The 11617-nt window shown below is 39.1% G+C and overlaps 1 long non-coding RNA gene across 1 annotated transcript; it reads left to right on the forward strand.

The window, feature by feature from the left end:
• Positions 1-303: 303 nt before the first annotated feature.
• On the forward strand, positions 304-10771 carry LOC147601774 (uncharacterized). The gene is made up of 3 exons (XR_015257746.1): positions 304-367; positions 1667-1732; positions 10693-10771. It is a non-coding gene; the product is annotated as an uncharacterized LOC147601774 (long non-coding RNA).
• Positions 10772-11617: the final 846 nt, after the last annotated feature.

Below are 11617 nucleotides of genomic sequence, written 5' to 3' on the forward strand. Positions count from 1 at the left end.
TGACCTGGCTGGAGGGTGTTGCTGTGACAATAAAGTAACACAGGTATCTGTCTGCCTGCTCCAGAAGTCCATGGTGTTTCTCATCGTAATTTCATCACAAATTGGAGCAGCCAGGAGGTGGTGGGTTAGACCCACAAGCAGAGCTGAGTTGATATTTTGAATCTCTGTTTATGTAGGTCCTCCACTTGTAGTATCCAAGTATAGACCAGCTAAGGCTGTTTCTCTTCTTCTTCATAGGCTGCTATTTCCACTTGGATTAATGAAGAACGGAAGAAGAACATAGAGCAGCATGACTGTAATGCAGTGACAGAAATGGGCTGAGGATCCTGTCAGGGAAGATGTAGGATCTCAGTCTCTGTGAAAGCAGGTAAGGCTCTGAAGTTTTATTTCTGTGAGAAGGAAAATTATAATTGCATCTCCACCTGGAAGACTATTCTGTTCTTGCCCCACAGGGAAAAACTGCAGAGAGGTGACGTCAAAACAAAAAACTCCTTTGCATGCTTGCAGTGTCTTTCTTCAGATGGGTCTGCCCACTTTTAGCTTTGCTTCGTCCCCGGATCCTGTGGTGAAGGAGGCGTATCTTAAGACATATAGAACTTCGCTTTCAGTGATCAAATGCTTAATGATTCCCAGCATTTTGAAAGGGAGTCTCTCTACTGCCACCTTCACATCTTCTTTCAATGCAGCCTGCTCCAGGCTCTCACTTTAATCCTCCCCTGCCCTCTTGCCTCAGTTTTATCAGTGTTTTCTGTTATTACAGAATGCAGTTACTCTCCTGCTAAATAAGCAGACAAAAGCTGGCTGATGCAGTTTAAATGAATCAGCTTATTTGTCAGTTAACCTGCATGGCTGACCCTGAGCTGACACAGGTTAATTATCGAAAAAGCTGATACACTTAAACTGTATCAACCACCTTTTATTTGCCTGTTCAGTGCATGCAAGCTTGCCTTTGTAGAACTATTGTTACTGATAAGGAACGCTGCATTTTGCAGTGTTTTTTAGTCCTGTTACATGTGTAGTACTGTACTTGCTGGGAGGAACCTGGGAGTGTGCCTCTTCAATTCTGCTGCTTCCTACTTTAATGTTTCCTTGGCTGTAAGAATAATCTTTCACTACCAAAATTGATTCACCTCTTAGTTGTGGTCACTTGTTTTTTCCAAAACAGGGCATGTGTTTGTTTATTTCAGGTCTGACTCCTTGTAATTTCATTTAAATGCCCTATTCAGGAAAAAGGAAAAGGAAGGAAAACCTGTCACTGGTATGTCGCTTTGTTGACAGTAGAGCACAACATTATTCAGAGCATAATCTCAAAAAATATTATCTTTCTTTTCTGTAGCTATCGAGAGGTATTTTGTTCACATAATTTGAAAGGCAGTATATAATAGCTCAGGCTGAAACATAGTTTGTATATAATCCTAATGTATGAGTTTGTATGTGGTGATTTTGTCTGTGAGTATGTGTATATAGATATATATTTGTGTACCAAATTCTTTCTATAAACAGACTGTTGATAAACATTTTCTCATACATCTTCACAAACTTTTAAACCGATGGTAAAGTATTCATTTGGACCTACAGATAAATACATATCCCAAGGTGTGTCTGGGAATGTTTCCCATCCCATGCTAGCACATACTTCCAAAGGAGGAACTTGACTTAAGGCAAGATCTGTAAAATACCTGAGCATCCTGGAGTCATTGCAAAGCTGGCCTTTCTGCTTACCCCGGTGACTGTGAGTAGCTGGATTTTTTAGTGGGGGTTGTCAGTGGCAATATGGCAGCTATGAGGAGTAGGAGGGTCTGTTTACTTATGTTGTTACTGAATTATCTAATTTGGTCTGAGGGATATTTATTAGCTTGTTTAAGTATTATGAGTAGCTGTTACAAGATTATCAATGATGCCTACAGCATTGAAGGGTGACTTTTAAATCATGTCATCTAGTAAGTAAAATCAAATTAAATTATGTAAGAAATATGTTCACACAAGTTATAATCTTTCTTTTTTTTTTATATATTTGAATAACTTCATGATGCTGAGCTTATTTGCCTGAGTGTAAAGCTATGCATTTTTATTTTGTATAACATGCTCATTTACAGTGTCTGGTGGACTATGAAAATAAATTGGAAGCAAAACATTTAATGTAAATGAAATGACCTTGGAAGGCATCTGCATATTGAAGTATATAATAGGGCTGTTTTCCTTTTCGCCAAAGAAGCATATAACAGTAAAAAGATAAGAGAATAAGATCTGGTATACAGAGTCAGTTCTGTCGTATACCTAATTCAGAAGTGCTGATAAACTTCTGCTCAAGGAAGGGGTTAAAAAACAAGCATCAAGATCTATGATATACAGAGCCAGCTGCTCAGGACTACACATGTGAGGAACATTCCTTTCTAATCTTTGTAGGTGATCAGGTTATGCCCTGACATGGGACCCTGGAGTGCTCATGTTACCTTAAGCTGGCTCAGCAAGTGACTGTTCTTGAGTCACCGAGTAGTCATCCAGCCCCTTAAAAAATCTGGCAATCCATATGTGGCATATTCATGTTGTAGGGACTGTAATGTTACTAATATAAGTCCCTCTTATGTGTAATTGAATGTCCTTTAGTTTGAAAGTGATTCATTACTTCTGATGCCAAAAACCAGAAGTCTGTTTTCATTAGGAACTTCATAATTTTCTGGAAACTGAACTTTTTTTCACCTCAGAGATTCTACTGTTCATTATTTTTTACTGCAGGAAAATCTCGGTATTCCACTGGCTTTATTTTTGGTCTTTGCTCCTTTATTTTAAACTGAAATAACTGAAAGAACTCTAAATGTTTTCAGTAGGCTTGTATATTCAAGTGTTTAATCCTTCTGGACAGGAACATCAGAGCTGGGAGGGAAGATTAGCTGTTTGGCACCAAAGGCAAAGGGGAACAGCCTTCTGTGTCTAACATGATTTACATAAATCATTGTTATTTATTCCTAGTTCTTACACACTACTGTTTTCTTGCTGCCTTAGATGTTCTGGCTAGGTTAATATTTTGTACTAATGGCAGGACAAATACAAATTTTGTGAGTCACACAAAATTGCGGGTCTAACCCTTTCTTTGAGGGTTAGAGAGTCATTTCAACTTAACAGGCAGGCAATTGTGAATTGAGAATGGTATTTAAGTTTCATGGGATGACCTCCAAAGTTCCCTTCCAGCCAACATTTTTCTGTCTTTTTGAGGGAAGGGTATGGAGTTCTGTCCAAGAAACCACAAAAGCCTCTCTGAATAAACAAGAGCAACCCAGTGGTAGCAGTCTAGCCTAGCATTCTTGTTCCAAATCCTTCATCTGGAGGACAGAAGTTGTGGTCCGTGCCTCTGGAGGATCTGTTTTGGTCCGTGGGATCCTGGCGCGGGGCCAGGGTGAACTAGTGGCAGTTACTGCTGCACAAAAGGGACTTTTGTTGTCAGGCTCAGGAAGATGAGTTGTAGTTGCCTGATGGTAATACTGAGCTGATTTGCAGGAAGAGTAGTCTGAAGTGTAGTAGCGCTGCCGTGCAGAGAGTTAATGCTTTCTCTCCCCCAAACAGGCAGTACAAACCTAAACACCACAAACCAGGCAGCAATGGCAGAGTTCACGTCACATAAATTAATCGTATCAGAGCACACTGGAGCAGAACTGTGTGATACATATTTTGCTGGACTGAAACAGATGTGGAAAAAGAGCCAACTTGAGATAATGACTCAGTGGACCCATGGACGCAGTTCTTTTGTGGCTAAATTGTAGCTCAGTAAACCAGAGAGCATTAGGAATGCTGTTATGGCCATACTTCTGCTACACCGTAGATTTTCCTCCTTTTATTGAGCATATGGCTCATAAATGTGAACATTCAATAGAAATATGACTGTGTCACTTCTTTCCTTACTCCCCTTTTTCTTAAGTACTCCCAGCTCTCAATTTTCCAGGGGCTGGATAAGGCAGAAACATGGAAAATGTGATTAATAGACAAGCTAACCTAGCAGACTGTAATGCAAGATCTGATTGGGAAAAGGAGAAAACTTTATTGTCCATGGAATACAGAGGTCCTCTAGCTGAGCTGAACGGATAAGTGTGGATAGTGAAAGTGTGGCTGTACTGCTTTTAGACTAAAGCTGGCCTGCTCAAGACACTTCAGATGACTCTGCCTCCAACAGTGTGTGGGTCAACCCACAACCGAGATAAAGTCACCAGAGAAATTCTGAACAGCTGGCTGTCAAACAAATGTGTGGGTCCATGCTCTCAAAATTTCTCAGGATTTGTGAGTAAAGAAAAGGTGAACAGGGAGATGCTTTAGCTTCTCAAATCCAGAAGCACAATTCTGAGTGGGGACTCCAGTCTTTTTTTCTTTTAAAAGAGAACCTCTAGTGGATTGCACCTCATCTTTATTGTTCTAGGACTTGTATGAACTATATTTATGTGCAGTATCTTTTTTCACCCAAGTATCTTGTTTGTATTTTTAATTGCTGTTATGTGACCGAGACAGGTGAAGGAATTTCTGGGAAAAGAAGGAATTTCTCTATGTCCTGCATAGAGATTAGAGTACCATCATGATCAGAACTGTGGGGACACAGACTTTCACTAAGCTTCTGTTGTATCTTGTGTTTCTTCCCCTTGAAGGTACAAAGCAGATTGTTGTGTAAGATGTGACACAGCAGTGTTATAGAGAACATGCAGTCCCAGTAGGATTGGGGTAGGATAGACTTTCTTAAGTCTTGTGTAAGCAGCCGTATAAACAAAGAGTAGCTCCAGGAAGACAGCTATTGCAGCAACATGGAGATTTGGGGCTGCTCAGACCTGTAAAAGCAGCCTGTAGGCAATACTCAGAGGGCTGTCGTAAATGAGAACAGTTCCTAGCTGACTGTGAGTGTAACTAGGCACCAAAGACTGATCTCTGGTTTTGTGCCGAAATGAAGCAGATACGGATTCAAATCACACAAGGGAATGTGAAAAATCTATAACAGACACTCATCACAGAAGATCTGTACAGTGTTACCTGCAAATATCCCTGCACACTCAGTCATTGTATTTAAAATGTCACATCTTTTTTTTTGAGAGACTATACTTTAGTGTGATAGTATTTTCTGAGGGAGTATTTTGAGTACTTACACTGTCCAAAAAAAAGACCAAAAAAGAGTCTACAGTTGTAGTCACATGTTTCGTATTAGTAGAAAGGTTTTAAATGGGGTTGTTGTATGCATAGGAATAAAAGGTCAAGTTCTTTTCTGAGGTAGAACATCTATGTGATGCTTAGATTGGAGAGTCTTTTTACACTTCCTCAGACCTTGGCTGAGATCAGAGAAGGCATCTGCTTACTGAGAAGTGGCATAAAGTGCAGAGATACAGGCTGACCTAGTAAGTTCACAAATACAGTTCAGCATTTCACAGACTTAGCAGCTCAGTTTTGAAGACGGCAAGTGTATAAATGAGCTTAGCACAGTTCCTGAGCTAATGAGCTCTGACTCTTGCTACTGCACAATAACTGGGGCACCGAGCTGCACTAATGCAGCTTTGTTGCTCTGTGGCCTGGAGCTGGCTCATCGTTCTTAGACTTCTATGCGTCATGCTGGCCCCACACCATGTTCAGCACAGTCAGAGCCTGTTGAGGTCTGTCTGCACTCAGCAGCGCAGCATGATTTGGGAAGTTGTTTTTGGTGTCCTTTGAATGAGTCCCAGATGAGTCTGGTTGTTCTGCTCTTTAGAGCTCCTCTAGTAACTTTTTGGTCAGTAAGTGGGGTGCTCTTGAGGCTTGGGATTTATCAGCATTTGGTAAAGAATAAAATTGCTTTGTTCTAGAAAAAGTTGAGTTGAAGACACCTTACTGGATTCTAAAACAGTGACAAAAGCTGGTTTGAACTACTGGGGTTAGTTTGGGGGTTAGTTTGGGTTTTGTTTTTTGGTGGGTTTGTTTTGTTGTGGGTTTTTTGGGTTTTTTTGGGTTTTTTTTTTTGTCTTTCAACTCTGTTATCAGATGTGTGAATGTGCCATTTTGGCAAGGTGTCATTTTCCAGTTCATTGCTTTGGAATGCCATCTGAGAAATGTGCATTCGCATTACCAACTGCTTTAATGGGTAATTGGATAAGTGCAATTTAATGAGAGAAATGAAATTTTTAAAATCAATGTTTATGTAATTCATCTGTCAAGAAATTATCCTTGTGCTATAACATAACATTAAGGGAGACAAAATAAAATAATGAGATTAATAAATTATCATGTACAGAACATTGGTGTTAGATATGCTCTTTCTTCTTTCCAATTGTGGCTGTTAGTAACGCTTGCAAGAAAAGGAAATTGTGATGGAGCAAATGAAGGTTTAATAGAGACTTCCATTTTGCTTCAGTCCAGATTTTGATCGTGGCTTCTTTGCCAGGAGTGGCCAAGTTGTCTCCTGTCTGGGACTCAAAACTCAGATGCCCGAGTCCTGGTGTACATAACTTGACCCACTGCAGAGTCCTGAGGACTTCTGTTATTGCTGAAGATGTTACACTGATACGTTCAGGTTTCTCTCTAAGAATGATCTCTATGGTTCTCTAGGAAATATAGAGTATATTCTTGGACTTCCTGGGGACTAGAAAAAGGAGAAGGCTTGGATTCATTTTGCCTCACTTTGGTGATCTGGGCTGCTTACTTTCTCAGATCAGAAAAAGACTCTTGTCAGAAGACAGAAATTTTTGTCTGAGACGATGATGAGTGGAGCTGCCTGCCTCCATGGACTGGCAATGGGGAAGCTCTGATAAAGGAAGGTATTTGTCAGTCTGCATGATCACTTTTGGCTCTCAGAGTTAGAGGATGTCTTACATTTCTGTTTGATCTTAAGAGTGTTCTGTCGCTGCTGTTAATTAAACATTAACTCACCTGTTTTCCTGAAGCAATGTTTCCAGATTTATTTCTGGATAATGGCAGTCCTTTTGGCCCATGTTTTGGGATTTGTACTAGGGAAATGTACTAAAATGGAAAAGTGTGAACCAAAAAGCCAGCTTTCATACCTTAGAAATGGAAACAGGCTTGTATCTCTTACAGGCTGAGAGCAGAGCGAGTTGTGCAACAGCCTCTCTAGGGACTGATATACCACCCCACTATATAGGAGACTGCTGACAGTACCCACGTTGCACCCTGTAACTCTGTCCTAGGGTGAAACTCTCCTGTATGTAATTACTGGTTGCAGTTCCCAAAAGTGATAACTTGAGTTAGTTTGGCCTTAGATCTGATGTATGCAACTAAGATCTTTAACAGACTACATGTATTTTTCGCAGGGCAGGCACTGAAATCCCTACATTGCGTTTGCATTCACAGGTGCATTCTCTGTTGTTCTGCAATAAAAATCTGTATGTAATGTAAAACAGTGTTTAATCTATCACCTTTTTTTTTTTTCCTCTCCAAGGAATGTTAACATCTGATCTACTCTCAAGCATCTCACTGAGACCTGAGTCACTCCCCAGTGAATTAGTCTATCTCTTGACTCTATGGCAACAAATAAATCGTATTTATTCTAGCTGAGCATGTGTTTACATTTTAGGACACCTACACAGCACTGCTTACTTTTTAAATAAGATTAGGGTTAAAATGTTATTTATTTTGGAAAAAGAAAGTATCTTGCTCAAGACTGTTGATCAAGAGCTTTTTTTGATATATTAATATGAATTCCTTTAAAATTGATTAACATAATATTCACGTTTACTGTTGACAAAATGTGCAGCTTTGGAGAAATATATAAAACCATTGTGTTGCTATTAAACTGTCTCTAAAAACAAAAAGGGAATTAACTATTTTGTTTTTCATGGTCTCTTTAGAAATATGTCAAAACACTGTAAAGCAAGTTATATTTTTATCCATACAGAGCTGTTGTTTGTAGTAAGGGAAGAGTTATTTTTTGCTATTTTCAAAAATATGTTAGAAGTTATTTTCTCTTTGTGTCCTAATTATTAGATATGTTGCACATATCCAACATTTATTTTGCTTTAATTTTTCAGTTTATACTAGTTACTTGATTTTGAAGTTTTTGAAAGTAATTATAAGCATGCTGGTTTTCTGCTGTGAATATGTTTTTGTCTCTAAGGAAGAGAAACAAATAATGCAAATTTGAAAATGTGCACATTTACAATTATAATTCCATAAACCCACTCGTTTGTTTTCCTGTTCAAATTATTCCAGAATAGGGGTTAGAAAACTGCCTGAGGTTCCTCTGAAGAGATTTCTACCCAACAGTAATACTCAATTTGAGACTGGCAGAAGTGGGATTCACTCTTTGCCTATTTAAGCTCCTGCTGAGTGCAGGTGCAGTGAGATTGCAGACTTGGTAGCTCCTGAAGCTGGCTCCAGAAGCATAACCGTGACTCAGTTCCTGCCCAGGTTCGGTGGATGGCTAAGAGCCTCCCACCACCTTGGGGAGGAAGCAAACACCGAGAAGTGTTGGTGATGCCTTGCTGTTGAAGCACAGAGACTGTAACACTGTGACCATAACAGTGGTGTCCTGCTGCAGGTGTGTAGTGCAACACTGCACCATTAATTGGAAAGCATTAATTTCAGTGATAGTTCTGACAAAAATCTCCATCCAGGTCTTCCTGCCCCTCCTAAAGAGGCAGCATCAGGGGAAGAGTGCCCCTGGCTCCTGTGGAGTGATTCAGCTTTTTTCAGTGTCTGTCCTCAGTGCTATGTAGGCAGAGAGCTTATTAATACATGTCTTTTTGTAGACTTGTTTGTCCTTTTCCCAGTGCTGTAAGTAATACGCTGCTGGTTCCATGACTTTTACCAATCCTCAATCTATGCATACGTTTAAAACCGCCTACAACCTCCTCAGTAGGGGGAAGTAATTAAGCAGTGACATTAAAACTCAATAGCACTTCTGGAATAATACCCTGTTAGGACTGCTCACTCCAGAACACAAATACATTCTCTGGTTCAGTGTTCAGTTACTTCAGAAAAAGGCATGCAGAGCTGTTCTGCACTGGCTGTTGTGAAATGGCTTTTAACACAACATCTGGTTTTGGTCAGGCTCGCTGTGTTGCTGGTCCAAAGGGACTGGCCACAGCCCTCTGGGTGGGAGTGCAGCTTTACCCTAATTTCTCAATATTTTCTTTGGAAGTTCATAGCACCCAACTGACCCTCTCATTCAGTTGCACTGATATTCCCCTGTCCCTTCTTAAAAACTGTTTCTTGTTCTACTAATTGTTACCAGTCTAACTTTTTCTATTCTTTCTTCTTCCTTTTTTAATTTTTTTTTTATTTTTAATTTTTTTTTTTAAATCTTGTGAATGCCATTATTGTCACAGGTGAAGAGGGCAATTTAGGAAATGCTCTTTTGTAGCAATTTTCAGGTATACTGCATTCTTCCTGGGAATGGCATTGCTCAGTCACTAGAAATAGAAATTTTGTATTAGACGGACTACAAAGGACTAGAGCTAGTGAAATTCTCCTGGCTTCTGGCACCCTGGATGAAAGGATGTGGGAGTCCTGGAGAAATGCCTGCAATTAGACAATATTGTCAGACACTGGATATTTGAAGTTGTTTGGGACATGGAAACATTTCTGCTTTATTCTTACCCTTGAATGGAATTTCTTTAAATATCATGTAAAGGTAGTTGCATAGTGCAAAAATAAGATAAACTTAATAGACTGTTTGAAGATGGAAGGACTGTAATTGTAAGAGCTGTTAACCTAGATATTTTTACAAGACTGTGAAATTATACGATAACAACTATGTTATGAACTAGGATGAGGGGTAAACAGCTAAAACATTATACAATCGACATGCATTTAAATAACAACTAAAACTGAAAATATGTTAACCATCTGAAGTCTATGTAATACTTTGAAAATGTAATATGGTTTTCAAAGTCATGTGCTTGACACAGTATACAATATTTCTCGGAAGCAAAATTCCTGACCAGTCAAGCACATACCAAGGGAGAGATGTATGAGACTATTTCAACAGTGTACTATTTTTGCAATATACTACAAAGGTGCTTCTCACAAACACTCAAGTTTCACTGTATTCACATGAGGTTTGCAAACCTGATTCTAGGAGTGCTCCTAGCTCTGGACTTTGTTTGTCATGTCCTATGTTTGCAGATTTGGCTTTAATCTGCTAGTATCTTTGAAATTGTACTAGTTCACAGGGGTTAAAAAGCCCATCTCCCAGTTGTATCTCCCAGTTGTTCCTCTGGAAAGCAGCTTCTTAGGAAGAATAATACAGGAATCTAACCCAGCAATTCTTGCAAGCGTTCCTACTTACTCTGAAGGGATAAACTAGTGTGAGGAAGAACTTGTGTTAATATGACATTTCTTCTCTGTAAAGGAGTAAGGAATTCAGGCAATATGCTTAGTGCTCATTAGAGGTCAGTAGTGAAGCACAATGGAAAGGAAGAATTGAGCAGTCATTTAAAGAGCTCAGTTCTTTTGTGTTTGAAAGTTATTTTACTGTATTTGAGACAGGAAAAAAAATCTGGTTTCCAGATGTGCAATTTAAATGTATTCTGTTAAAAGCAATTTCAGGTTAAAATGCATAAGGATATAGTTTCTGAACATTGGACTCAATATAAGAGTCATTTATTCCTTGGTAATGTTTATTTTATGGTATGGTAGAGTATTCATCACTTGAATGCAAGCTAGATGATTTTTCAGGCAAAAATAACAGATTTAAATTACAAATTCAAGGTGTAATTATCTCAATATGCCTCCAAACAGAGATACATATTACTGCCTTAAGGACAGGGTGCGTGACTGTCATCTTCAGTTCTGACAAATCAGCACTACAGAGATATGGTGAGTACAATCTAAAAGTTTTAGGTTTTTATGACCTTGGTTTTACTTTAATGTGGATGCCAAATGTGCAAACTTGGTCATCAGTGTCCCAAATGCATATCTGATCTTCCAGTTTCAATATGCATCATTAAGATCTATTTCCTCTAAGGCCAATTATGGCCCCAGTCTGAACCTCACCATTGCTAAGACTTCACTGCCTCCTACCGACTTTTTATCAGGACCCTAAAATAGTAGTACCCAAGAGACTAACAATTCATATCAGTGGAAGTGGTGAAGCAGTTTAACAGTTTAAAACAAGTGGTTTTTAACATTCTTGAATAACTTACATAATCTGAAAAAAATGAATTCCTCTGCAGACATCTAATTCCAGAGTGAGGAATTGCTGCAGTTTTCATTTTGGTTTTGGGGACAGAATTATTAACGTACTAAATCAAGTAAATTAGATATCATGCAAAGCTGGGTTATTTTTCAGGATTTAATAATGCAAAATCAATAGAAACATTTACTATGTTCTGGTGCTTTCTGAACATTGTCTGAGACAGTTTCTAAAAAAAGAGCTTTTCAGCACTCGAGCTACTGTGAACTGCTGCCCAGGTGATTCCTTGTAAGCATGATATGCTCCCAGAGACCTCTGCAGTTGGACATCCTCCTTTCCCCCCACCACTTCAGGTTTTGCCCAAGGCTCCAACTGAACATCTCAACTTTTACATATAATAGAAATCACAGTCAGTCTGCACAAACATGTGCCTCTCTTGTGAAAGTTCAAGGCTTCGTTTTATTTTTTAGAAAGTTTCTGTAAGCTTTGAGTTAAAGATAGAAAGGGTGCCCTTAAGAATCCAAAAATCCA

This window comes from Chlamydotis macqueenii, chromosome 2 (genome assembly GCF_036417535.1).
Source record: "Chlamydotis macqueenii isolate bChlMac1 chromosome 2, bChlMac1.mat, whole genome shotgun sequence".
NCBI lineage: Eukaryota > Metazoa > Chordata > Aves > Otidiformes > Otididae > Chlamydotis > Chlamydotis macqueenii.